This window comes from Ailuropoda melanoleuca, chromosome 11 (assembly GCF_002007445.2).
Source record: "Ailuropoda melanoleuca isolate Jingjing chromosome 11, ASM200744v2, whole genome shotgun sequence".
Classification (NCBI taxonomy): Eukaryota; Metazoa; Chordata; class Mammalia; order Carnivora; family Ursidae; genus Ailuropoda; species Ailuropoda melanoleuca.
Window position 1 is genome coordinate 32154488 of NC_048228.1, and position 27885 is coordinate 32182372.

General features: G+C 35.3%; 1 pseudogene; it reads left to right on the plus strand.

Annotated features, from left to right (window-relative positions):
• Window positions 1-25681, plus strand: part of LOC100474162 — a 62976-nt pseudogene extending 37295 nt beyond the window's left edge.
• Window positions 25682-27885: the final 2204 nt, after the last annotated feature.

A 27885-nucleotide genomic window follows, 5' to 3' on the forward strand; every position in this document is an offset into this window, starting at 1 on the left:
TTTTTGTTGTCTGATTGCTGTTGCAAGGACTTCTAGTACTATGTTGAATAATAATGGCGAGTGTGGGCATTCTTGTCATGTTCCTGATCTTAAGGGAAAGGCTTTCAGGTTTCCCCATTGAGAATGATATTCGCTGTAGGCTTTTCATAGATGGTTTTTATGAAATTGAGGAATGTACCCTCTATCCCTACACTCTGAAGGGTTTTAATCAGGAAAGGATGCTGTATTTTGTCAAATGCTTAAAAAGGTATTTTCATATTTTAAAAAAGTAAAATCGATCTCTTACCAGATACATGAGATTTAATCTGCACATCAAATCTAATATAGATTGTGCCTTTTCCAAATCAATTTTAGTGACTTTGAGTTTTTCAGGGAGGTAGAAGACATCTTCCTATCATTTTAGCTTGCTTCTCTTTAAATAGGTGGAATTTGGGGAAAAGTGAGTATTATCATTGTCTTGCTGTGTTGAACTAGGATTTTTTTAGAGAAACCCATTAAGCCATAATGAACACCTCAGTGTCACTATTGGAGACTCATCTATGCGTTGATGGGATTAGCTATTTTGAAAACCCATGGCCAGCTCACCCAACCTTAGTTTCTTTAGAAAACCACCAACGTCTAAGCAGTAATCTATATTTATGCCATCAATCTGCAGTCCTCAGCTTTGAGTCAAACTCACAATTCTCTTCTCCTTCTCAATCCTGCCGTTATACTGAGTTGTTTATATCTGTGTAGAAGATGTATTAGTTTCCTAGGTGTGCCGTAGCAAATTGCCACAAACCAAGTGGCTTACAACAACAGAAACATTCTCTCACAGTGCCGGAGTCTGGAAGTTAAGAATCCAGGAGTCAGGAGGGCCATGCTCTATCAGAGGCTTTTGGGAAGAATCTTTTCTCATCTCTGCCAGGTTCTGGTGGTTGCCAGCAATCTTTTGCAATCCTTGACTTACAGATGGATCACTTTAATCGATCCATCCTCACATGCCTTTTTCCATGTTTGCCCATGTCTACCTGCACAAATTCCTGTCTTTTTTATAAAGACACTAGTCATATTGGATTTAGGGTCCTCTTGAATTCAATACAGCTTCATCTTAACTTGGTTATATCTGCAAAGATACTATTTCTAAATAAGGTCACATTCATAGGCTCTAGGGAACAATGAATTTTTGGAAGACATTATTCAACCTAGTATAGATAGTCCATCCAAAAGCAGTTTTTTGACATTTTCATATTCAACAAGATTATAATAGTCCTTAGTCACACTCTCTTCCATCATACCCTGGTACTTGTCACAACTTGAAGTTGTTTCACTTCTGAAATATTGAATTTAAACTTTTCATTCTCTGACCAAAACTTTTTTTCTTCTTGCTTGCTTTTCTCTGTTCCTGCTATATCTATACTTCAAATTCTTTGAGGCTTCTAGTCAATTTTCCTGATGCATCAAGCTCTTCTCATCTTTGCCCACATTCATATTCTGTCCTCAGTCCTATGGTCTGTCTCTTGGAAATGTCTTCACAATCTCCCTGCCTTACTCCTGACTTTTTGTCAAGCATATCTAACAAAACCCCAAACCCTGGATGCACGGGTATCCAAGAACCTCAGCCCATATGCAAAATAATTCATATAATCAATTAGGCTATTATCAGCATGAATTTGGTATTAAAAAATATGAATTGAACTTTCAACATTCCTGAGTAATTACACTGGATGTCTATTCAGATCACTTTATTTCTCTCAACTACAAGTTTCAATCTTTCTGTGACTTTTCCTGTCAACAGGTAGCTGACGCTGACATAGCCTCCTTTTAGAAATGCTCTTAACTATAGGAGACCAACCTACCATTGCTGGAGGGGAGGTGCGTAACTGGGTGGATGGAGTAACTGGGTGATGGGCATTAAGGAGGGTAGTTGACGTAAGGAGCACTGGGTGTTATATGCAACTGATGAATCACTGAATTCTACCCCTGAAACTAATAATAATCTATATGTTAACTAAATCGAATCTAAATTAAAAAAAATGCTCTTTTGGCTTCCATAACTCTTCTTTGGTACTTCTTTCTTAGTCCTCTTTGCAGGATCATCACATTTTTACATATTTTTTAATATTGATATATTGGTGAACCTCGAAGTTCTCTCTAAACTTATTTTGTTCTCATTCTATATGCATACTAGGAAGGCATTTGTATTTTATTTTCCATTATAATTTATATATTGAAGATTTCCTTTTTTCTTGGAAAAAATCTCTAATTATATTTGTCTTCTAAGCATCAGGCTACATATCCAAATGCTTACTGGATACTTCCACTTGGATATTCTAATGGTCAGTTCAGTCTGCCGTAGCAAAATAGGATAAACTGGGTGACTTAAACAACAGAAACTTATTTCTCACAGTTCTGTAGGCTGCAAAGTCCAAAATATGGGTGCCACTATGGTCGGGTTCTGGTGAGACCTCTTTTCCTGGCTTGCAGATGGCTGCCTTTTCACTGTATCCTCACATGGCAGGGACAGGGATAGAGAACATGTTCTCTGTTGTCTCTTCTTATAAAAGCACTAATCCCCTCATGAGGGTACCGCCCTCATGAACTCTTCCATACATAATTACTGTAGAAAAGTTCCATCTCCAAATACCATCACTTTGGGGGTTAAGGCTTCAACATGTGAATGTGGAGGGGGACACAATTTAATCCATAGTAGACGTGTATAGGTAGATCAACTACAACATGTTGCAAGATTAATTATACCCTGACAGACATAATTATACTATCATCTATCCCAAACTAGAATTTTGTCATCATATTTGACCTTTTGACATTTCCTCTTTCTGCAAACACCAAGCTTTGCCATCTAGTCATTTAAAAAAATATTTATTTACCACCAATTGTATATCAGGTACTGTGCTAGGTGCTGGGTCAACCTTGGGGAGAAAGAATAGGTGTAATTCACATCCCTAATAAAGCTAAGATTCTGGTGTTGGACAGGAATCACAGACATTAGTCCTCTAACCAGGCAAATATATAAAATGTTGCAAGTGTGATGAGTATTATGAATGATAGTGCTATAATAGAACAACTTAAGGATGTGGGAGAAAAATATCCAGAGTGAAGATTGGGCTGAGATGTGAAAAAAAGTAAAGATTTATCAGGTGGAAAGGAAAGAAGGGGAACAGATTAGCAAAGGCCTCATGGCAAGAAAAAATATTGTTGGGACAGAGCCTGTTAAGCCAGTAGGGTGGCATGATATGAGCTCGGCAAGATATGTAGGGTCAGACTGAACAGGCCAAGTAGGTCTTGTTAAGTGAATTTTATTTTCATTTTAGCAGACAGAGAGCTTCTGAAGCATTTTAAGCAAGAATGTGACATGATTAGATTTACATTTCAAAAGGACTCATTTGTCTGCAGTGAGGAGAGCAGTTTATAGAGGAACCAAAATCTGCCAGTTAGAAGACTGTATCAGTCATCCAGAAAAGAGATCATGGTAAGGGACCAGAATGATATCACTGTGAAATGAAGCAAAACACAAAGACTTAATAGATACTTGGGTAGTGACTAAGTCTGCTTGGGCTGCCATAGTAAAATACATAGACTGGGTGGCTTAACCAACAGAAGTGCAGAAGTGTGTTTCTTGCAGTCCTAGAGCCTGAGAAGTCCAACATCAATGTGCTGGCAAAATTGGCTTCATTCTTTTTTTTTTTTTTAATTTTGCTAAAATTTATTTTGTTATTTGTAGCAATACTTGGCATCCATACTTTTCCATATTTGGAAATATTTTTTAGGATAGATTTGTTAGTACTGGGATTATTGAGTAAAAAGTTCTTGGTGGTTTTTCTGGCCCTCTTCTTGGGGTTGCGCTACTGTCCAATGAGCGTGTAGTTGGCTTCATTCTAATACCTCTTTTCTTTGGCCTGTAGGTGGCAGCTATCTCACCGTGTGTTTTCACAATCTCTGGGCTTGCAAATTCAGGAGGGAGAGACAGCAAGCTTTCTGGTGTCTTTTCTTAGAAGGGCACTAATCCCATTATGAGGAAACACCACCATTACCTCATCCAACCCAAATCACTTCCCAAAGGCCTCATCTCCAAATGTCATACAGTGGGGTTAGGGCTCCAACATATGAATTAGGGGGAAGGGGAATTTAGTCCAGAGCAGGAAGAAAAATTGATAAGTCCTATTGCTGACCTGGGTATGGAATGGGAAAGTGGAAGATGAGGTTATCAGAAAGAACCTCAGTTTTCTGGTTTGCACAAGTCAGTCTTCATTATCGCTCATTTAGATGTCTACAGTAGTTTTCTTGCTGGTTTCTCAGGGTTCCTGTCGCCCCCCCCCACCAGTTTCTTTTCTTCATTTTGATCAGTATGCCCTTTCTAACCTGAAAATCTAATTTGTTTATGTTTCTAAATGATACTCAGGATAAAGACCAAACCCTTGATGTTAACCTCAGAAGAATTGTTTTGAATCTTCCAAGACCCATTTCTTGACACATTCTATCTGTCACTCTAAGCAATAATTACATTGAAATGATTTTCAGTTTGTAAACGTTCCACATTCCTTTTTGACCTTGGAATTTGCACATGCTATCCTATCTAATGAGAAAGTGCTCCTACTTCTCATCCTCCTTTTCCTGGCTAAATCATTTATTCTTCAAGGGTCAGCTTAGATGGCACTCCTCTAGGAAGCCTTCTCTTCAAGCTCCCCATCCTCAACACTTGATACAGTGCCCTGACTGGCTCACAGTCTCCTAGCACCCTGTATTTATTTTGTTTATAGTATACCCCAACCATGTTTGTTACTTGGTTGGTTTGTCTTTGGTGATTATTTATGAATCTAAGTCTTTCTGGACTAGAAAATAGTACCCATATTTTGGTCATTGTATCTCTAGATTGTTTACCCTCAGGAAACAATTGTTGAAGAATAAATTGCATGCATGAATAAATGGATGAATGGAAATTTTAAATTGTATAATAGGTAATTTGGATTTAATCTGGGTGTTCCAGTGCATAATACTGCCAGTGCTACTCCAAAAGAATTCCTTAATAAGAGATAAGTTTGATAATATTTTTTAAACTTCCCTTTCTTTTTATAGCCTGGATTATGTCATCTTATTGACCAGTTTTCCAGAGAACATTCTGTATTTTCAACAGATTGCATGTTTATAGTGCTGCTTTTATGTGAATAAAGTTTTTATTTTATTAGCAACAGCTAACATTGACTGAGCAGGTATCATACATATTCTAGGCATTGTTCTAGGTGGTTTGCATATATTAATGTAATTCTCATTGCAATGCTATATAGGAGATATTATTAGTATTATTTTTTATATGAAGAAAATGAGACACCAAGAAGTTAAGAAACTTGTGCAAGGTCACACATCTAGTAAGGGCCAGAGTCAAGATTTGAATCCAGCCATGCTAGCTCCAGAGTCTGTGCTCTCAATCTCTATATCATATTACCTCTCAGTCTCACATACGACATGAAATAACCAGAAGACTTTTTAAAAACCATTTTAGGCTCAGGAGAAAGACCAGAAAATCCACAGAGTATAGACAGAATTAATCCATATTTTCCCCAAGATGATACTTAGTTTCCCTCTGTAATTGCATATGCTCCAAACATTTCCACAGCTTCTAGATATAGTCTAAGTACAAAACAAAAAGGAATTTTGTTCAGGACCTAGCTCAAGAATAAGTAAGTAGAGCTCATATGAAAATGAAAGGAAAAAAAAAAACAGAAAAAAAAATTAAAAGAATCTTTGGACCGTGTTCAGATTCCTTTACACTCCAGGCAACGATAAATGCACGAGGAGGTATGTGACTCTAACTTCTGCTTGACATAGTACTCAATGGAGATACATTGGTAACTTTCGATGGAGCAATTACCATTTGAGGTTTATGCCAAGGTCTATAGTTTCAGAGCTATTTTTCAGTTTATACAAATAGGCAGAAGAGATGGTTGAATGATATCCTTTTTTTGGAATATAATTATTATCTGTTCACAATTATGGATGCCAATTATATGCAAATATCATATAATAATAATAATAATAATAGCTTTGGCAATGAGAAGCAATAACTAGCACCAATTGTTATACCAATTTTTAGTTGTTCTACAAATACTAGAGGAATAAAAGAGGTCTATTTTCTACTTCCCTTCCCTTATTCTTCTCTATGGGAAAAAAGCCTAATTTCACACTGACTAGATAGGCTTTACATTTCATGATGGATCCTTCAAGTAACAGGAAACACAATAATGTCACAATTAACAAGAATGATCAGTAAGAAAATATAGATTGTGTCTTTACCTAGATTCATTCATTTCTTCAACAACTAACTTATTTGCCAAAATCATCACAGGACTCTGATATTTTATTACGTTAATCAATCAGTTACCTAATATATTCATTTAACAGATACTTGCTGAACCTTCTATGTACAGGGTACTCTTTCCAGTGATGTGTATCCAGTGGTTCATAAGACAGACATATAAATACTGACCCTCATGAAGCTTACATTCTTGTGTAAAAGACCAACAATAAACAAGATAATTAAGGAAATATATAGTATGCTAGATAGAGATAAGATTTATGGAGAAAAATAAAGCAAAGAGAAAGGACAGAAAATGTTAATTGGAGGGTAACCAGAGGAGGCATATGGGTGAAGACTTAAAGGGGAAAGCCAACAACATGAGTATAAGGAAAAAACCCAAACTTTCTAGGCAAAGTATTCTTGCTGTATTAGTGCAACGAGGGTGCTCATATGCCTGGAGCAGAAAGAAACAGGAAAAGAGCACCAAGAGATAAGTAAAGAAGTAATGGACATCCAGGTCTTAGACATTATCATGAGTGACACACTATGCCATTGGAAACTTTTGAGTAGCAGAATGATAATCCCTGCTGTATTTTAACAGGAGCACCCTGGTTGCTATGTTTGGAAATAGGTAAGGAAGAGGCAGGGCGATTAATTGGCAAGCTACAACATTAATACAGGCAAGAATAGTGTCTGAACTTGGGTTGGTGAGAAATGCTCAGATTCTGGAAATATTTTGAACATAAAGCCAACAAGATTAAATGTGGACTGTGTGAACAAAAGCATATCAAGAATGACTCAAGGTTTTGGGTTGTATGTTTGGAATCACCTCTTTGCTATTACCTGAGATGGGAAAAAAATGGAAGATGAAGTTTTTGTTTTTGTTTTTTTGGATGTATTAAGACTGAGATGAGAATTAGGCTTTCAAGGGGATACATCACCATATGTAGTTGTGCCTCAAAGCATGAACTTCTGAGAAGAGATCTGGCCTTGTAATACAAATTTGGGACTCATCAACATATAGATGATATTTAACCTTATGAAAGAGGAAGGAAATATCAAGGGACTCAAGATACAGAACTTTACTATCTCATAGAGTAGTCACAACCCCATGTAGCTATTGAGCATTTGAAATATAACTATCATCAATTGAGATGTGCTGTAGGTGTGAAATACCCATCAGATTTCAAAGACTTAGTGTGCAAAGAAGAACATAAAATATTTTTCTATAATTTCTATATTATTAAATATTAAAATCATATCTAGAGACACTTGAGTAAATATATTATTAAAATCAATTTCACTTATTTCTTCGGTGGCTTATATTTCCACTGGACAGTATAGCAATAGAGAAAAATGAAGTCTATGAATGGAGTTCTGGGGAATTCCTAGTTTAAGATATTTGGAAAATAAGGAGAAACTAAAACATAGATCGAGAGGGGCAGTTAGTTATGTGGAACAGATACCAGGAAATGATTGCATCCAGAAAGTCAAATGAACAAAATATTTCAAATAGGAAGGAGCAGACATAGAGTTTGATTTACTGTGCCTAATTTTTAATTGACTGTGATACCTGAAATAAAACTAGGGTTGAGAGTTGACATTGAAATAGCAATATGAAGATCACTGGTTTGGGGCTAAGAGTTATTTCTGTGGAGCTGTAGGGTGAAAGCCTAATTGACATGTTTATGAGAGAATTAAAGGAAAGAGATTAGAGGAAATTAACATAGCACTTTTGAAGTGTATTGTGGTAAAGGCGAGACAATCAATGAAATGCTTGTTGGAGGGGGTAGTACAGTGGGGTTGAGAGACATCATTTTAGGAAGGGAAATACAGCAGCATAATTTTTATGCTGATATGAGTGATTCAGTACTGAAAGAGTAAATGTTCATGGAGGAGAACCGTTTTGGTGATTTCTTCATTAGTCCACAGGGGTTGGAATCTAGAGCAAAATGCAGGTGAGTATATGCAGCTAACTTGCTCACAGAATACTTAAAATCTAGGGGGCATTGTAACAAAGCATATCTGCATGGAAGGAATTTGTTACTTAAGAATAAACACAGGTGAGGGTAATAATTGGAGGTTCACCCTTTAAAAATGGAGAGAGATAAGATATAGAAGAGAGGTGGTTAAATAGTAAAAAAAAAACCAGAGCTTTTATGTGAAAATCTGCCTTTAATTCATAAACAATAAAAAATAATTCTCTAGCAATTACAAAGCAGTGTGCACCACGGTATTATTTATTTTATTTAAAGAAGTGGTGAACTCTAGGGGAGAGAGGGATTAAAGAGAGCGACAGGGTTTCATTTTAGTCATGATGGATGATACTTTGGCTTTTCTTTGCTTTACTTTCATGAACATACTTTGAAGGTTTTGTTTTCACTACTGACTGTAGTTTCATTAAGTAATTAATAATGAACATATGTTAATATTAAAGCCAACATAAAAACTGTGGTTGCTTGAAGATGAAGGAAATAGAATAGCTGCATTGAAAAATTAAGATTTTTAACTTTTGTGTAAAGAAATAGATTCCAGGTTTTGTTTCTTGAATGCCTATTAAATAATTAAGAAACCAAAGCACTGAGTATTTCTAAATATTTGCTTTTAAGAGGACTAAATATAACACATGTAATTTCCATTACTTAATTAATTTTATTTATTTATTTTTTATTTTTTTAAAAGATTTTATTTATTTAGTTGACAGAGATAGAGACAGCCAACGAGAGAGGGAACACAAGCAGGGGGAGTAGGAGAGGAAGAAGCAGGCTCATAGCGGAGGAGTCTGATGTGGGGCTCGATCCCATAACGCCGGGATCACGCCCTGAGCCGAAGGCAGACACTTAACCGCTATGCCACCCAGGCGCCCCTACTTAATTAATTTTAAATTCAGCATTTATTATTAAATACTATATACCAAATACTGTGATACAAAAGTGGATGATGACATTATCCCTGCCGTTGAGCATCATATACATAAGCAGAAGAGTCACTCCTATAGAGAAATAATAAACAATAATAGAGCATCTACTACTTGTGGGGCACAGTTCTCACAAAAATCATGCAACATAAGGAAACTGATATTCTAACTTGTCCAATCCATTTTTAATCATGTGGCAGAAGCAGAATTTGAACTCAGTTTGATTTATTCCAAAACTCACGTTCTTTCATCTAATCCATAGTCCCCTTGACAAGCAAATAAAATAATAATGCTATGTATCACTGATCTATTGTTAAGTAATAAATTACCTCAAAGCTTAGTGGTTTAAAGCAATGTTAATTATCTCAAAGTTTCCGTGGGTCAGGAATCTGAGAATGGTTTTCCTGAGTCCCCTAATATTGGTCCCTCACAGACTAGAAGCAAGTGACAGCTGGAGCCATGGTCATCTCTAGGCTCTACTGGAGGTGAAGCCACCTCCCAGACTCACTCACTTGGTTTTTGGCAGGATTCAGTTCCTCTCTGGTTGTTGGGCTGAGGACACTTGCTCCTCATGAGTTGCTGGCCAGAGGCTTGCCTTCGTTCTTTGCCATGAGAACTTCTGCGTGGATTATTTCACAACATGGAAGTTTGCTTCATTACAGAGAATAAGAGAGATCTAGCAAGATGGAAGCTAGAGTTTGTTTTTGTTTTTACCTAATCTTTGATGTGACATTTCATCCCTTTGGCTGGTATTCTATTCATTAGAATCAAAGAACTAGGTTTGATTAACATTCAAAGGGAGAAGATTATACAAGGGTTCAAATACTAGGACACAGGCATCATTGGGAGCCATTTCAGAAGCAGCCTACCATAAAGCATATGAAAAATACAGTAGTAGCTCAGAGAGGTTGTCAAATCTGTTAGAGTAGAGACATGAGTTAAATAGAAGTAAGATGTGTTTGAACTATGGGTTGAAGGTTGTATAGTAGTTAAAAAGTTATTTTTGTTTTATGGGTTTATTTATTTATTTGCATAGGGGAAGTATAGTTAAAACATAGAGGGGGGAAGGAAAGGCATACCTGGAAGCTGTAACAATATGGGAAAATATGCTGAGTCATAAAACTGTGAAGGTAAGCTAGAGATAAAATTATAGAATAACTGACCTTAAATTTTGGGAATCCCTAGACAAATGTGAATAACTGATGAAAAATAATTATACTGCCTTCAGAAAAAAAAATTGCACATAAATATAACATTCTTTACTTTTCTGAAGTTATCTGTGGATCTAGGTTAAAAACAACCCCCCTCCCCCCACCATAGTTAATTAGGCCCAGGAAAAACTTTGAAGGTCATTCTTACTAAGAAATTGAAATTGTATCCTACAGGTTTTCTGAAGAAACTTAAAGGAGGACAATGAGTTGATGACATTCACTAACAATGGGTGAAATGTCACTAACTGATTAGAGCAAAAAAGACAAGTTATGAAGCTATTGTAGTAACCTAGACAATAAGATAAGGAGATCTGACTTGGGCAATGACGGGAAGACAGAGAGAAAGACTAATCTCTAGAAGACATAATCAATTGGACTTGTTGGCTAATTTAAGTTTGAGTGATACAGAAAGGACAATGACTTTAGATTTCTGGTTTTACAAGATGGGTGATAACATTCGAGAGAGATAGGATACATTTGGGATGAAAAGACAAAAATGTCATCAGCATATTATGTGTACATATTAACACATGTATCAATTTTTAGACATAAAAGAATAAATATAATGATGAAAACATATATACTTACATTTTCCTATTTCATAAGTAATATTGTTTAAGTGCAACATCTGCTTACAATAGAAATACAAATCATGGTCCACATGGGATCTGGAGGAAATAAGAGTTGACAGAGACCATCTACAAATGAGATACAAAAATGCTGAGAATTCCCTGTGGTTCTCTTAGAATAGTGTAGATGAAATTAATTAACAGAATTGTACTTCTTAATTTAATTAATGAAGTTTGCAGCCAGAAAACGTTTCTTTCTATTATTACTCTGAAATTCATTTGACTTCTGTAGGCCAAGGGATATTTCAAATCACCTTACACTCAGGGTTATTCTCCTTATTTCATTCTTTCCTTCTTGTTCCTTCTCCTCTTCCAACTCCCTTTGAAAAACCCAGCTGGGCTATGGTGGACAAAAAGAATAAAAAGGAATAGAGGTATGAATTGCTTTCCTCCCCTTGGCAATGACAAACTGATTATATTTTAAGAATCATGGCCATGAGGATCACCAGAAGTCTAGGTTTTAGAAATCAGTTTCCTGCCCTTATGTCCTCCAGCCACTTCCCCTCTAACCTCTGACAGATTTAGGGGTTATAATTTAGAGAGAAATATTTTGACCCTTATAGAAGCATTTCACAGTGACAAAATGCCATATGAATTCTGATGCTTTTTCATTTGAGCTTTGGCCTGATGATGACTTCAATTTAATTCACTAGGAATGTTAGGGCCATTTGGCTGAACCATTAACAATAAAACATATGTTTACTGAGTTCTTGTGTTAAGAATACAGCAACAAATATAACATATTTATAAACTATGGCTATATTCTTCAAGAACTGTAAAACCTAGTAGATGCAATGAGTATATTAATAATTGTGAAGAAAATAAAATTTATAAGCATAAAATTATTAATATAAATAAAGTATTATGGAAGTTCAAGGAAAGGAGACATCATACATATCATTAGGAATCCATATTTCATTTAGTAGGTGGCATGTGAGGTCATACAGGTAGGATTATGAGAAGTAAAAATAGAGCAAAAGAAATAGGAGAAACCATAATCTCAAGACTTAGGGATATACCACTCTTTAGTAGTTTTTCCAAAAAAATGAAAGATAAGATTGGAAACAGTTGCAGTAAAATTATTTTAACTGCCTTGTCATTAAAAATAAAACAAAATGTTTCTTTTTTAAATGATTTTATTTATTTATTTGAGAGAGAAAGAAAAAGAGAGAGAGAACAAGCTTGGGGGGGAGGGGCAGAGGGAGAGGGAGAAGCAGACTCCCCCCAGAGCAGAGAGCCAGATAAAGGGCTCAATTCCAGTACCTTGGGATCATGACTTGAGCCAAAGGAAGGCAAACACTTGACTGACTGAACCAGCCAGGTGTCCCAAAACAAAATATTTCCTCATTTCTGTTGTAGAAACTGTCTGGCTGTTTACCAAACTTGTTTCCTCTTCCTCTTTTGCATAGAGTTAACCTGAACTTACCAGCATCCCTTACAGTTAGGTGTGGCCATGTGTCTGAATTTTGACAATAATGTAGGGTGTGCTACCTCCAGAGCTGGCCCCTAAAATACTGAATGCAATCCTCCATGTTCTTTCCCCTTCAGAATAAATTTAGAAAACCCACATTACCTGATTTTGAGACTTAGAAGAAAGTTACAGTAATCAAGACAATGTTGTTATTCATTAAAATATAGAATCATAACCAATGGAATAAAACAAATACTTCAGAACTAGACCCACGTAGATGACTGATTTCTGATAAAGGTACAAAGGCAATTCAATGGAAAAAGGGTAGACTTTTTGATTAATAGTAGTAAACAATCAGACAACCGTATGCAAAAAAGAAAAAAAAAAGACCTCAACATATACCTCACATTTTTTATGGAAGTTAAGTCAAAATGGATGTAGGACTAAATGTAAAACTACAAAGTTTTAGAAGATATCATGGGTGAAAATCTTTATGATCTCGGGGTAATCAGAGTTATTATACAGGATACCAAGAACATAGCACATGAAAGAAAAATTGATAAATTAGACTTCTTCAAATTAATACCTTCTGTTTTGTGAAAGAACTATTGAGAAAATAAACAAGATCAGCCACAGAGCAGGAGAAACCACCTGCAAATCACGTTTCTGACAAAGGACTTGTGTCTAGAACACAGAAAGATTCCTAAAAACCAAACAATTAAAAAATATATAAAATTTGAGCAAAATAATCTGAATAGACTCCGCACCAAGGAAGATATTTTAATGACGCATAGGCACATCAAAGGATATTCAACACAGGTAGTCATTAGGGAAATGTAACTTAAAACCACATGACATTCAGGTTTACATTATTAACATAACAAAAAAATACAACAAACACAAAAAAATCCTTACAATAACAAGTGCTAGTGAGGATGTAGGGCAGCTGGGATTCTCACATTTTGCTGATATGAATGTAAAATGATACAACTGCTTTGGAAAACAGATCGGCAGTTCCTTATAAAGTAAAACACACACTTGCCATATGACCAGATAATCCTCCTCCTACATATTCGTGCTAGAGAAATGGATACCTATAATCACATAAAAACCTGTTTCTGAATTATAGCAGCCTTATTCTTAATTAACAAAAATGCAAACTAAACCATTTGTATTTCAATTGTTGAATGAGTAAACAAACTTTGAAATACCAATACAATAAAATTCTACTTGGAATAAAATGAATAAAATATCAAATCATGCAATAATATGGACATATCTCAAATACATTTTGCTGAGTGAAAGATGTTAAACATCAAAAGCTGCATATCATATCTTTATATAACATTCTTGAAAATGTAAAACTATAGAAATGAGAACATATCATTTTTTGATATGGATTTGGGGATTTCGGGTTGAGGAAGGGGTTGACTACAAATGAGCCACATAAGGGAATTTGGGGAGTAACGGAACTGACATATACCATGACTGTGATGGTAGATTTCTGACTCTACATTTACTAAACCCTATAGAACTTATACCATAAACAGTGAATTTTATTTCATGTAAATTGAAATTTGATAATTTTTAAAAATTAAAAATATAAGGGCACAAAATTCTGTAGCTTTAATTTTACTGGTACTACAAAACCTAACACAGTTTTATAATCCAGATTCACAGATACCGTTAATGTGCTCCAACGATAAAATTTTCAGTAATAAAATGGATTTCTGGGAATATGTACTCTTGTTTCCAAGATAGATTAATGATATCACTAGACAAGAAGATATAAGAAATAGGTATGCCTAGGCATATCATCTTCAACTACAAAAATATCAAAGGGAGAAAAACTCCTGAAAGAAGCCACAGGTAAAAAACAAACAAACAAAATAGAAAAACACTCCTTATATATAGCAGAAGAAAGATAAGACTTACATCTGACTTCTCCTCAGAAACCATGCAAACAACAGGAGAGTGGAATGAAATATGAAAGTGTTGAGAGGGAGAAAAAAAAAACCAAAAACCAAAAAACCACCAATCTAGAATTCTGTACTTTGCAAAATTATTCCTTAAAAGTAAAGGAGAAATAGAACTTTCTCAAACAAAAAGTAAAGGAATTTGTTGCTAGTAGACTTTCTTTGCAAGAAATGTTGGAAGAAGTTCTTTTTGGAAAAGGACAATCATATGAGTCAGAATCTTAGATTCACATAAAGAAGGAGCATCAGTGAAGAAATAAGTAATGATAAAATAAAATCTTTTTCTTTTTCTCAATTGAGCTAACAGATAACAGTCCATTCAAAATAATTAAAGCAACAGTGTATTCAATTATGTGTGCTTATATATATACCTAATGGATTCATATGCTTATGTATGCTTATACATAATTGAAATGAATAAAAGCAATGACACAAGAGGGAGGAAATTAGGGTTATTTTGTTATTATAAGGTAGAAATACTACTTGTGAAGTGGTATAGTGTTATTTGAAAGTAGACTTGGATTGGTTGCAAATGTGTATTGCAAAATCTAGAGAAACCACTAAAAAAGTAAGATAAAGGAGTATACTGGATAAGCTAAAAAAAAAGAGGGAAAATGGAATCATACAAAATGTTCAGTTAAAACCAAAAAAGGCAAAAAAAAAAGTGTGGAAGACAAAAATAAAAACAAAGAACAAGGGCAAGAAATAGAAAACAGTAACAAATATGGTAGGTATTAACCCAACTATACCAATAATCACTTTGGATATCAATGGTCTAAACACACCAATTAAAAAACAGAGACTGTAGATTAAAAAAAAATGATCCAAATACAAGAAACACAGGTTATAAAAAAAAAACCCCATATATATTGAAAGTAAATGGATGGAGAAAATTATACCACACTAACACAAATCAAAAAGAAAATGGGAGAACCTATATTAATTTTATACATTGCAGACTTCAAAAGAAGGAAATTTATCAAGTATAAGGAAAGATATTACATAAATATAAAGGAGTCAACTTTCCAAGAAGACAAATAATTCTTAAAGCATCAAACTACAAAAGGCAAAAACTGACAGAACTGCAAGGAGAAACAGAGGAATGTACTATCATAGTTGGAGACTTCAATAGGCCCTTCCTGGAAAGGAACAGATCTAGCAGTAAGAGATCAGTATAAATCAGTAACTGAACTCAATTATATTAACAATCAACTGGATATAATTAGCATGATTATATACTACTTCATCCAACAATAGCAGAATACACATTTTCTCTACCTCATAACAATATTCACCAAGATTCCACATTCTGGGCTATAATACACACCTTTACAAATTTAAAAGAATAGAAATCATACAATATCTAGCCTTAGGCCACAATGGAATAAAACTAGAAATTGATAATATAAAGATAATTAGAAAATCCTAAAATATACAGAGATTAAACAACTCACTTTTGATTAACAGGTGATTCAAGGAAGAAATCTCAAGAGGAATAAACATATTTTGAACTAAGTAAAAATGAAAACAAGAATTATCAAAATTTGTAGGATGCTGTGAAAGTGGTGCTTATAAGACAATTTATAGCATTGAATGCATACATTAGAAAAGACGATGCAAAATCAGCAAACTAAATTTTCACTTTAGGAAACTAGAAAAAGAGAAAATTAATCTAGAGTAAGCAGAATAAAAGAAATAATAAGCATAAAGCAGAAATCAATGACACTAAAAACAAGAGCTCAGAAGAGCAAATCAATAAAACAAAAGCTGATTCTTTAAAAAGATCGATAAAATTGATAAGCTTCTAGCCAGGTTAAGAGAAAGAGAAATGATACAAATTACTAATAGTATAAATGAAAGAAGGGATATCTATCACCACAGATCTCATGGATATTAAAAGGATCATAAAGGAATAATATGAACATTTTTATGCCCACAAATTTGAGAACCTTGATGAAATGAGCCTATTCCTTGAAAATACAACCTGTCAAAACTCACACAAGAAGAAATAGATGATCTAAACAGACCTATATCTATTAAAGAAATTGAATTAATCATTAATAACCTTCCAAAACAGAAAGCACAAGACCCAGATGGATTCACTGACGAATTCTACCAAACTTTTAGGGAAAAAGTTACACCAATTCTCTATAAATCTCTTTCAAAGTTTAGAAGCAGAGGGAATACTTCCTAACTCACTATATGAGGACAGCATTAATTGAATACCAAAACCAGACAAAAATATTACAAGAAAAGAAAACTACAGACCGATATCTCTCATGAACATAGATGTAGAAATCCTCCCCAAACCATTAGCAAATCAAATCCAAAAAGGTCTAAGAAGAATTGTATACCATGACCAAACAGATTTTATTCCAGATATGCTAGGGTGTTTCAACATTCAAAAATCAATCCATTAAAAAAAAAACAATTCATGTGATCTACCACATTGATAGACTAAAAAAATCATATGATCATATCAATAGATGCAGAAAGAGAATTTGACAAAATCCAACACCAATCAATAACTCAGTAAACTAGGAATAAAGGGGAACATTCTCAATTTGATAAAGGCTACCTGCAAACAACCTACAGCAAACATCATTCTTAATGGTGAGGACTTTAAGCTTTCCCACTAAGATCTGGTATAAGGCAAGAATGTCCCCTCCCAAATCACTCCTTTTTAACATTGTCCTGGAAGTGCTTACTAATTGAATATGGCAAGAAAAGGAAATAAAAGATAAACAGATTGGGAAGGAAGACATAGATCTGACTTTATTTGTAGGACAGAGAATGCTTGCTTCTAGGAAGCTGTGGATTCAAAGCCCTATCCTGAAACAACCTCCATGTGACCTTGAGTAAGATTCTCAAGTCTGTCTCACCTGTAAAATGGAGTAATACTGTCCTCAGAGAGTTTTCTTGCAGACTACACTAAGTTACTGTACTTGCAGACATTTAGGAGAGTGAGGCATATGAGGCATATGAAGCTTACTGTGAGATGAAACTGAATCTGAGTGTATTTAAGAATGATATTGTTCCATTGAGGGTGATATAGCCAGTAAGGGAGAGGATCTCCTTGTAAACTTAATCTGATTTTCCCCATGATGGAATTTTTTCTTAAATTAAAAAAAATAAAATTTATCTTTACTAATAAACCCATTTTGCCTTTCCTTCTCATGGCTTACTCTGGTCTTCAACCACAAATACCATACAAGATTAAATGAGAAACAGTGAATAAAATAATGTGGCTCAAATACACTGAATGAGAGTAATTCTACTAGTATAATTTTTAAATTAATAGTAATTTCATGAGCTTATTTATGTACCACTATATTTTTCTATACCCCACAAAATAACATTGGAAAATTTTTTTCTAAAAATATTATTTTCATATGTTTTCTCATTTCATATGTTTGGTATTGGAAGTATGGCAAATAACTGTCTTTGCCTTTCACCTCAATGGTGAAAGGTGAGTTTGCAAGTAGATAATAATTGGAAAGCAGGATAGTTTATATGCATTTGACGAGGGAATTAATCTTTTATTTGTGAACCAGCCATAGCACTGCAAGTTTGGAATGTTGTATTCTTGGTAATAACAACAATGCTCCACTTGCCTTCACATATTTTGAAGCTGGGCACTTATACATTGATTGAGTATTGTGGCTGATTACATTTTTGGAACAATTTGGTGGTAATGAATCTTTTATCAAAGTTTAATATTCAAATGCTGCTCTGGTGACTTTCTAGGTACTAACCTAAACAAAGAAGTAACAAGATTTAAAAGAATAGCCAAGCTTTGTTAGTAAAAATGTTTTCTGGCATACATTTGTCTTTCCCTTCCTAAAATGAATAGTTATGAATTTTAAATCTATTTTGTGGGAAAAAAAAACAGTATTAATTTCATGCATAATTCAACAAGGTCACTTCTGACGTTTAAAAAAACTTGCAGTAGGTGCTAAAATAAGTTTTTAGGAAATAATACTACCAGATTTAGGAAAAACACAGTCATCACTTACTATTAAAAGTTGTGAATATGCCACATTTTACCTAAGCACAAGATACATACAAATTAATGGACAATCATGTATTTTGCAATTTCTTGGTTTGCTATTCTCATTCACATAGACTAATACTTGTAGATTTTTTTCACTCTCTAGAAATACTGGAATAGAAAACATGAAAAAAATCCTCTTTTTTTATTCATAGTCTTGTAAAACTCATCTGATTTAATAAAGAAAGAAGAGAGGCTAAGGGAAAGAGAGTGGAGAGGAGAAAGGTTGAGAAGAGCTGGGGAAGGCAAAAGGAAAAAGAAAGACCTACAGTTTTAAACTAAAACTTTAACATTCAACTCCAAGTTGAGTTTTGATTTAACTTACTAATGTCTTGATTGAAACTCAAATGCCCATCACAAATATGAATGTCTTTTGTTCCCAGCAATTTATAGCATTTTATGGCCTATTTCATTGCATCATAAATGCCATAATGACCAAATGTTCCATGAAATGTCATAAAATGACATGAATTACAGCTCTCATCTAGGTCTACGTCTGGAAAACCGAGTTTCTGGCTCATGCTCAGGTAACGTGCTTTTTGTGTTTGAAATCTCCGTGTACTGTGACACTGAGTTAATTAATTTTACTTTATCGTCCAAATGTACTACGTTTCTCTCTCGAAAGGTAATTCGTTTGTCAGGAGAGTACATACATAACTGGATTAAGTATCTCGCAGTTATAATGCTGTTATTTCTTTAAATATCAGCTATTTAAAGATTCTTTAAATCTCATGGCTACAATGCTCTCTGGCATGATAATGCTTTACAACTAATGTTTCATTTTCAGTATTAGGACATGTGCTGCTCTGGGACATACTAAGGTGTATGAGATTTTATCATACTGTTCAAATTCAGTAATGACTGTCATGGTCTTCAGCCACACCATTCTCCCATTAATCCTGTGCATGCCAGAATGTAATTTGATAGTTTCATAAACATGAGTAAGGAAAAAGGGGAAAAGTCATAATAATGCTATTCACAGAATTGTTCTCCCTATACTGGATTACTAACCCTATTTTCACAAGCTGGTTTTACTACTTAGCTTCGATCCAGCTGGAAGAATTATCTTGCTAGCTAAAAACAGTTTTTGAAATGTAAATTTTCAATTTATATCAGCATTTCCCAGCATTTTGCTTCCTTTTTCTCTCAATCCAAACGAAGAAATGATGCCACTGATAGACAGGATTTTAATGCACCTATTCATTTATTCAACAAGTATTTTATTGAGCTCCTTTCTGAATCTGGGCACTGTGACTTAGAAGAAGAAATAAACATGACAATTGTTGTTTCTGCTTTTATAACACTGATCCCATATGTAATCCTAAATCCAGTTCTAAGTGTCCAGTTTTGGTAAACTACAGTGTTTTCTACAGAACACCATGACTCCAGACCCACAGAGAAATAACAACTGAAATATTTAAACGAGCATTTTCAATTCTGCAAGCTATTCCTATTCCTTTTTACTTCCTAGTGAATTTTCCCTACACTTTACCACTGAATAAATTACAGACAACTTAATTTAATCCATCCTTCTCAGTAGGAGAGCATCTTACTGAACAACTGATATAATTGTAACAGTGAACACTTTGCTACTTTTAATTTTCCAGTCTCCCTCAGTATATTCCTCTGATAGAGGACAGTAAGGAATAACTGAATGTCCTGAGTAATGTACATCCTGGGCCCCTGCATTTATCTAATTTTCTCTCCTACTCCTACCTTCCCCAACAAAACAGTTGTCTTACACCTTTCAACACCCAGTTAATTATTCATGACTTGGTTTAGTGCCAATCCCTAGCCTGACATACAATAGTCATCCAATAAATTAACTGATACAACCCCCAAAATAAACTTTAGAAAGTTAAAAAAAAATATTTACAGAAACTTGGTTCATTCCATTTGGCATGACACTTTTATCTATAAGGACTATTGTGTTTTCCCAAAATAATTATTTACTTCTCTGTAGAAAGAAGCTGAAATGATTTTTTTTTAAAATTTTTGTTAGGGTTAGACAAAAAAGCCACTAAATAATGGGATTTGTCACATTGGAGGCTTATGTGGTTGGACAATGAATTTTAAGACACATAGAGGTGCTTAGCTTATTATAATGCCCCAAGAGAAAATCCTAAAGCCCAACTCAGCAACAATAGTCAGAGTTTATGTAAGGCAATTTATATACTCCAAGGGGGGAAATTACTACAATGCTTGGGGCACTTTCCAATGTGGAAAAATACAGTGAGAAAGATTTTCAGCCTATGCTTCAATAGCACTAAGTATATATGTGAATAATTCCCTTGACTTCAATCTTTATAAAATGGATCTTAATTACCAAAGAAAAGACTGAAAGAAAAATGTCTGTTTAAGGGTTTTGTAAAGTTCTGAAACTTCCCATCTGTGTTCATTTACCTAAAATCTGCTTGTCATGCCAATGTACTTTATAATTTTTTTCTCAAGGATTTTTTTTTTAATGTTTAGCATTTCATGAAAAAGTCTTACATTTAGGTAAGCCTAAACTTTGAATTCCCTGTGGTTTTATAATTAGTAATTCCAACTGTAAGAACTTCTGATTCAAGAAAAAAAAATCTGCAGAAGAAATATTTAAGTGTTTGAAATAAAAGTTTGGGCAGTAACAAAGGAAATATCTGGCATTGTACAAACAAGCCAATGGAAACATTTATATTATATAGAGAAGAATATATTACTTAAAATTTTCACAATCATGTTTCCTATATGGTTTGTTAGGTTCTGGTATATCTTTTAAACTTCTATTGAATGTGATCTCTTAATGTCATAGTTTTTTACATTAACATTTTTTATAATTTTTAAAAATAAATTCAAATATATTTACACAATGTTTTACTTCATGAATGGCATTATGCTAGGGATATTAAAGGATATAAAGATAAAGGAGACAGTCCATTTCACTAAAGAGCTTAAGTGGTCTATAAGGAGGGAAAGCTCAGCACATTTAATATAGAGAAGAAAGATTCAGACTGGAATATGGTAGGAGATGTTCTGAATGTTAAGTACACTTTTATTTTCAAGTATGCTAAATTTTTCAATTGTTAATAATAGAAGAAAAAAAAACACTATGGATTCATCTCCAAAAAATGAGTAACAAATATATGTACATTCATTATAGTCCCACTCTTTCTTAGTTCCTTTGTTTTGAAAGAGCAGATCACAGGTAGAGATTTTCAGGCCTTTTAAAACATTTTGCACCCTTTTGTATATGCAAAATTTGGTTGTCTTCTCTATTTTAACCTTTTCCTCTTGAAGTCTATCATTTCTTCAAAGGCAAAATTAACATTTTAATGTTTATTGTGTGGCTGTACCCTGTGATATTCAAGACTCATGAAAACTGAATGAAAGTCAACTTGGACTTGAATGAGTTGAAGGAATAGCACCCAGATAATAATATTGTTATAGGAAAAAATTTTTCCATATGCTCATTTTATCTTAAAGCAGAGAGGTCATTCACTGTTTGGGAGAAAATTAATAGTTAGGAGACCTGCTTAAAGAAAGCTCTTCCTTTCATTATTTGCGCTTGGCCAGATCCAAAGAATTCCCCAACTTCATCACTTTTTTAATTCACTGAACACAAATTCACAGAATATATGCTATGTGCAAAGTCTATGCTAAGTATTGGATGTACAGAGGTGCAGGATCTGGTCTCTAAGCTAAAGGAACTTACAGGTGAGGCTGGGGGAAGCACTCGTAAAAAAATATGTAAATGTAACATGGAAACTGAATTTTACCAACCCTTCAAGGAAGCCAGAGTTTTTTTAATTTTAAGTTTTCCAGATTTTCTAACAAATTCTACAAGTTGAGCAGAAACCCTGATAGCAAACAATAGGAAGAACGCAAAAAGAACATTTTCACATTTAAGCAAAGGTGTGAGACTCAAAGTATTAATTGTACAATCTGTACCGTTTTAAAGGAAAAACACCTCATGAAGGAGTCTCATGACTTCAAAAAATAGTTTATATAAGGAAATCTATTAATGTAATTTTTACAAAAACAAGTTGAGGAAATAAAGTAGCATCATGATATTGATCACTATGCCAAATCATGCTATGAAGTGTAGTACCCATTAACTTAAAAAAAATTGTAAACAAAGATAATGAGCACCTCTCAGAAAACTATTACAAATCATATATCCTGCTGATACGTTAAGAGGTTCTTTTTTCAGCAGTCAGAATAATACATCCATGGTTACTTTTCTATCTCCTCTTCAGTGTTGTACTAGACATTTGCCTAAACGTAAATAAACATGGTTGATAAATTAACTCCTCCTAAAACTATTATTTAAATCTCTTTCTTTAACAATACATCCTGTGTTCTTAATCCTTAGATCTTTGGATTTATTTTGAGCTCCTTTATGGTGGAGATTAGGTTGGATTTTCTACCAAGCTCCCCCAAAAGAATCCTCAAACATAGGGGCTTGCAATACAAAAGACTTAATAAATCAATTGCTTGTTATTTGGAATGCATTTTCCTATAGAAAACTGTTTCTGGACTAGTTAGTATACAAAACCTATTAATACTAGGGAACGAACTTAATAAGAAAAAGAACTAAACTACATTCTATGTAAGTGAAATACAGAATACTGAAATACTGAAATAAAATACTGTTGTGTTACAAATAATATAAAATATATAAATTAAACATATAATGGAAAAATTTTGATTTTCCATAGATGTTTGTATTTGAAGCAAGTAAGGTGGGTTTCTAGGCCAGTAAAAATCAATGGCACTTCTTGTTTTGTTTTGTTTTCCATGTATGATTTCACTTCAAAAGTGGATTTTTTTAATTATTGAAAAATTATTTTAATTATTTTAAAAGAAGTTTACATTTATCAATTATGATGCCAGTGTTTCATTGGCTTACAACAGATTTTTTTCCAAAAACAAGAAAATGATTGAATTTATATAACTGAGAAAAAGTCAGAGGACAGACAACAGAGAATATACTTGAATGAGATCGTTTCATATAGTATTGAAATAAGGAGGACCTTGATGGAGAGTATTTATACCACTGCCTTGAGAGAGAGGGAGAACGATGAGTTAGTTGGTTCTTTTGCCAGCCACCAGGTTCTATCAGCAGAGGTCACCTTGGTTATGATCCAAAGCAGGTGTGAATGGTCGGGATAAGCGTGGAGATACGCAAATAGTCATTTGAAACTATAGAATGTTAACCAGATCTACACTAGCAAAGTTTTGACAACTGCATAACTAAATGGACTAATATTTCTAACAATTTTGCAAAAATTAAAAATGTATGAATTAACATGCTACCGCCAGATTTTAGTGGTCTGTTAACCAGCCTTAGGCTAACTTTCCAGACAACAGTAATTTGCTATTTTGGAGTAAAAGCTAACTTAAATGTAATGTGTTTCATCTTTCCTTTCAATTGAGCTGCATAGGAGTAGCCTTATTTTAAAAAATTTATAATCTGTTCAACATACCATTTTTTGAGTATCTAGTATTGGTATTCAACAAAATACACATAGTTTTTGTAGTCTTAGAATGATATTAAACAAGCACACAGAAATAAATCCATAGCTGAAATCCTTGGAAAAATGCAGTGAAGGAGAAGAATAGGATACAATAATGCACACTAACAGGAGGAACAACTTTTAGGCGACGTGGTTATAGAAGGTCTTGTTCAAATGGCATTTAAGCAGCAGTCTGAAAGGTGACTAGAAGCAGAAAGAGAGGATGTACATTTCAGGTGGAATGAATAGTGCATAAATAGTAAGAATAATAATAATATCAACTTAGACGAAGGAAGAGCTAGTGGAAAAATTCTAGGTTGGCTGGAAGGTATTTGAACAATTGGAATAGTGATGGGTAGAAGTTGAAGCCAAGTCATGAAGCTTTTACATACAATATAATGGGGGCGGCATGCCAGGTCAAGGGAGCTGACAGGACTTGTCTCTCTGGAGGGCTCCCCTCCTCCCCCTGCCCGAGCTAGAGGGTGAGAGTGGGCCTTGTCCAGGGAGCCGCCCCCGCCTCGACCAGGCCAGTGCCCTGCAGCTTCCCACCACACCACAGCAGATGCAGAGCCGCCCCTGAGGCCCCAGCACACCCACCATCCCATGCTGCCTGGCCCTTGCTAGCTGCTCCAATTTTGCACTTTCCCCACCACCTAAGCCTCGTCTCCTGAGTCAGTGGCATTGCTGTTTGAAAGAAACAGAAGAAAAGGAGCAATGCCTTCAATTCCGTTTGGTCCTCCTGCATTGAGGCCTGGTTGGCATTTGCAGAGAGGAAAATACAGCAAGAAACTGTGATTTTTCTAGAAGAAGGGACGGTGGGAGAAGGGAAACAAGGTCTTAGACTTCCTACAATTTTTTTTTTTTAATTCTGCTTTGACAGTGGTGGCAAAATAATCTGAAAGTGGTTTTCCTATTAAAAGAGAAGAGGTGGATTTTTTTGTCCTTTTGATCCCAGCCTTTTCTACCCATGACAAAACATATATCATGGGCTTCAGAAAATAAGGTGGATCTCAGGAATCCTGAAAAAACTGAGACACTTAACATTCTTCCCCTGGAGGAAAGGGTGGGATGTTTTTAGCCCTCTCTGGAATTTCAAAGGAAAACAGTTTTCCTTTGAGACAAGACCAAATCTAAATCTTTGGAGCTGCCCCAGGCAGCAGCCCCCACAAACCTACCATGAGAAACAGCGCAGGGAGCTGTGTGCCCCGCATGCCCTCAATAACGTCTTCCATGACAGCAAGGTCTTCTTCCCAGAAATGCTGCAAGACATTTTCCAGGAGATATCTCCAAACACCATGGTGAACCCCCCCCTTCCCCAAAGAAGAACATGCCAGGAAATGGCAACTACCATGTGGATGTCATTATGGCAGCACTTCAGACCAAAGCCTATGAAGTTGTGTGGTGAGACAAGCCCCAGGAGGTCAGCACCATGGCTCCCACTAATATCATGGGCGCCATCATGAATCTGCCTTCCCGCCCGTGCTGGGGTCCACTGAAGTCGCCTCTCAAAAGGCAACACTGGATCTGGTGCCTACGACAGCCTCTAGTCCCAACTGAAGATGCCCGAGTAGGTTGGAGTAGAGAGCAAGCTCAGGAAATTTCTAAAACATCACTTGGGATGAGGAAAGAACTGTGAATCTTGCTGGTGGTGCCAGAAGAGGTGGGGGCCCATTAGAGTTGGAGGGCTGAGGTGTGATGCAGTTCTGCCCAACCTTCCCTCACCTCAGCCCGCTAAGTTCTCTGTAATGTGCTGGGGCCTATACAGCGGGTCTGTCCCTGCCACTTCCCCAAACATCTCATTGGGTTTTCCCTTCAGGTTTGACAGTGGGGAGGGGGAAAAAAGGTATAAGGTAGTCAATTTTAACTCACGCTGTTAAGTCCAGAAAATGTGGGAGGAAAAGCACAGGAGCTTACAGGCAAGGTAGTCCATATGCCAGGGCACTAGAATTATAGAATCTGTCATTATAGATAGCAGAAACAAAACAAAGGGAATTTATGAACACATGCAACAGGAAAAGTTAGTGACTGGTCTAGTTTCAGACACATGAATCCAGGGGCTTAATGACCGCAGACAAAGCTGTGTTTCATCATCTCTAAGCTGTTTTTACGTGTGTGATTGTACCCTTCATACAGACTAATATGTATGGCCAACAGCATCTCTGAGTTTATATTCTGTCAGCTAAGTGACCCCAACAAGTGAGTGATTCTTCCTCAATCAATTCCCATAATAAAAGTCTCCTTTTAAATGGAGACCATCTACCCATCCTTGAACCAATCACTGTGGTCTGGGAATAAAATACCCTGCTTGTCCAGGCCTGGCTCCCATGCCCAACCCTCAAATAGGCACAGGGTCAGCTTTTCTGAATCACGCTAGCTCAACATGACTAGGGGTGCAGATATTGTTCACTAAGAGAAACCAGGATGATATTATTGGAAGAAGTAGAAATGTACACTGGGTGGGAGACAGATATGGAAGTGGGGGATTACAGAGGCAATCAGGATACTGAGAATAGAAGAAGGCCCAAAAGAAACTGAAGGATGACAGATGGATTCCAGTGGGATTTCTAAACACAAGTCTGAGAATAGGATAAAATTACATATTCCTCATCTCCACCCAAGGTCTGCTAACTGAACCAGAAATTCCAGGGGTGTGTCCTATCAATGTGCATTTGAACAATAAAAATAAAATGATTTTTTTCAGCACTCTAAAGTTTGAGAACCACTGGATTAAAATTATAACCATGAGAAGGCCTGAGTCTCTCAGTAATTCAATGTGTAGACTTTCTGTGGGCTATGAATTTGTATGTTATTTATGTTGCTTGTTATCTGGAAAAAAATAAGTACAAAACAGACCTAATATGCAATACTAAAATGCTTTTTAAATGTTGGTACCTCTTTTTTTTTTTTTTAAGATTTTATTTATTTATTTGACAGAGATAGAGACAGCCAGTGAGAGAGGGAACACAAGCAGGGGGAGTGGGAGAGGAAGAAGCAGGCTCCTAGCAGAGGAGCCTGATGTGGGGCTCCAATCCCATAACGCCAGGATCACGCCCTGAGCTGAAGGCAGACGCTTAACTGCTGTGCCACCCAGGCGCCCCTAAATGTTGGTACTTCTATTAGTGCATTTGTATGTAGAGCAAAATCGACCAAAATCTATTTAATATCAGAAATACCTCTTGGAGATTTTGCTGGGACCTCCAACCTCTCAGAGGATTTTCTCCACATAGTAATTGAGAACAAATGAATTGAGTTTTTGAAAATAGGAATAAAAACTTAAAAATGAATACTCATGAGTGTCTTTGAACATTAATAAATTGCAAGATTTTGCTTTGAATTTCTTGCTCTGCTTAGACTGGAGTTAAGTATTTAGAGCTCCCTCAGGGTCAAGTGAGTTGCAAATCTTCGATATTTCACTGCAAGAACAGCTCATCACTGGTTACTGTGAAATTTGTTGAGATTTAGCCACCAGGTGTCAGTAAGACTTGCAAAACAATAGGTTTTTGCAAAGTTCAGTGATTTTGTTCATTCAGTTTCTGGGAACAAATTAATATAGTCTTTGGTTATATCTTTTTTATTTCCAGGAAAAGAGATGCAATCCATTGACAGACCCACTGAACACAGCCAGAATTTAAATCTTCCCCCCCCCCCAGCCTAGATGTTAAGGCTTTGCTTCACCACACTCTCCGAATATGGGCTGGGTTTTAAGTTTCCAAGAATTGAGGACTTCAAGATTGACAGTGAATGAAGTAGTTTAGCCCAACTAGAAGGAAAAGGATATATCTGAGGAAGGTGATAATTTTGCCAACTACATGTAAACTCCACGAAATGTCAATTAACAAGGAAGCAGTAGAAAAGGTGAGTACTCTTAGACTATTTATAATATTGCCAAAAGCAATATGC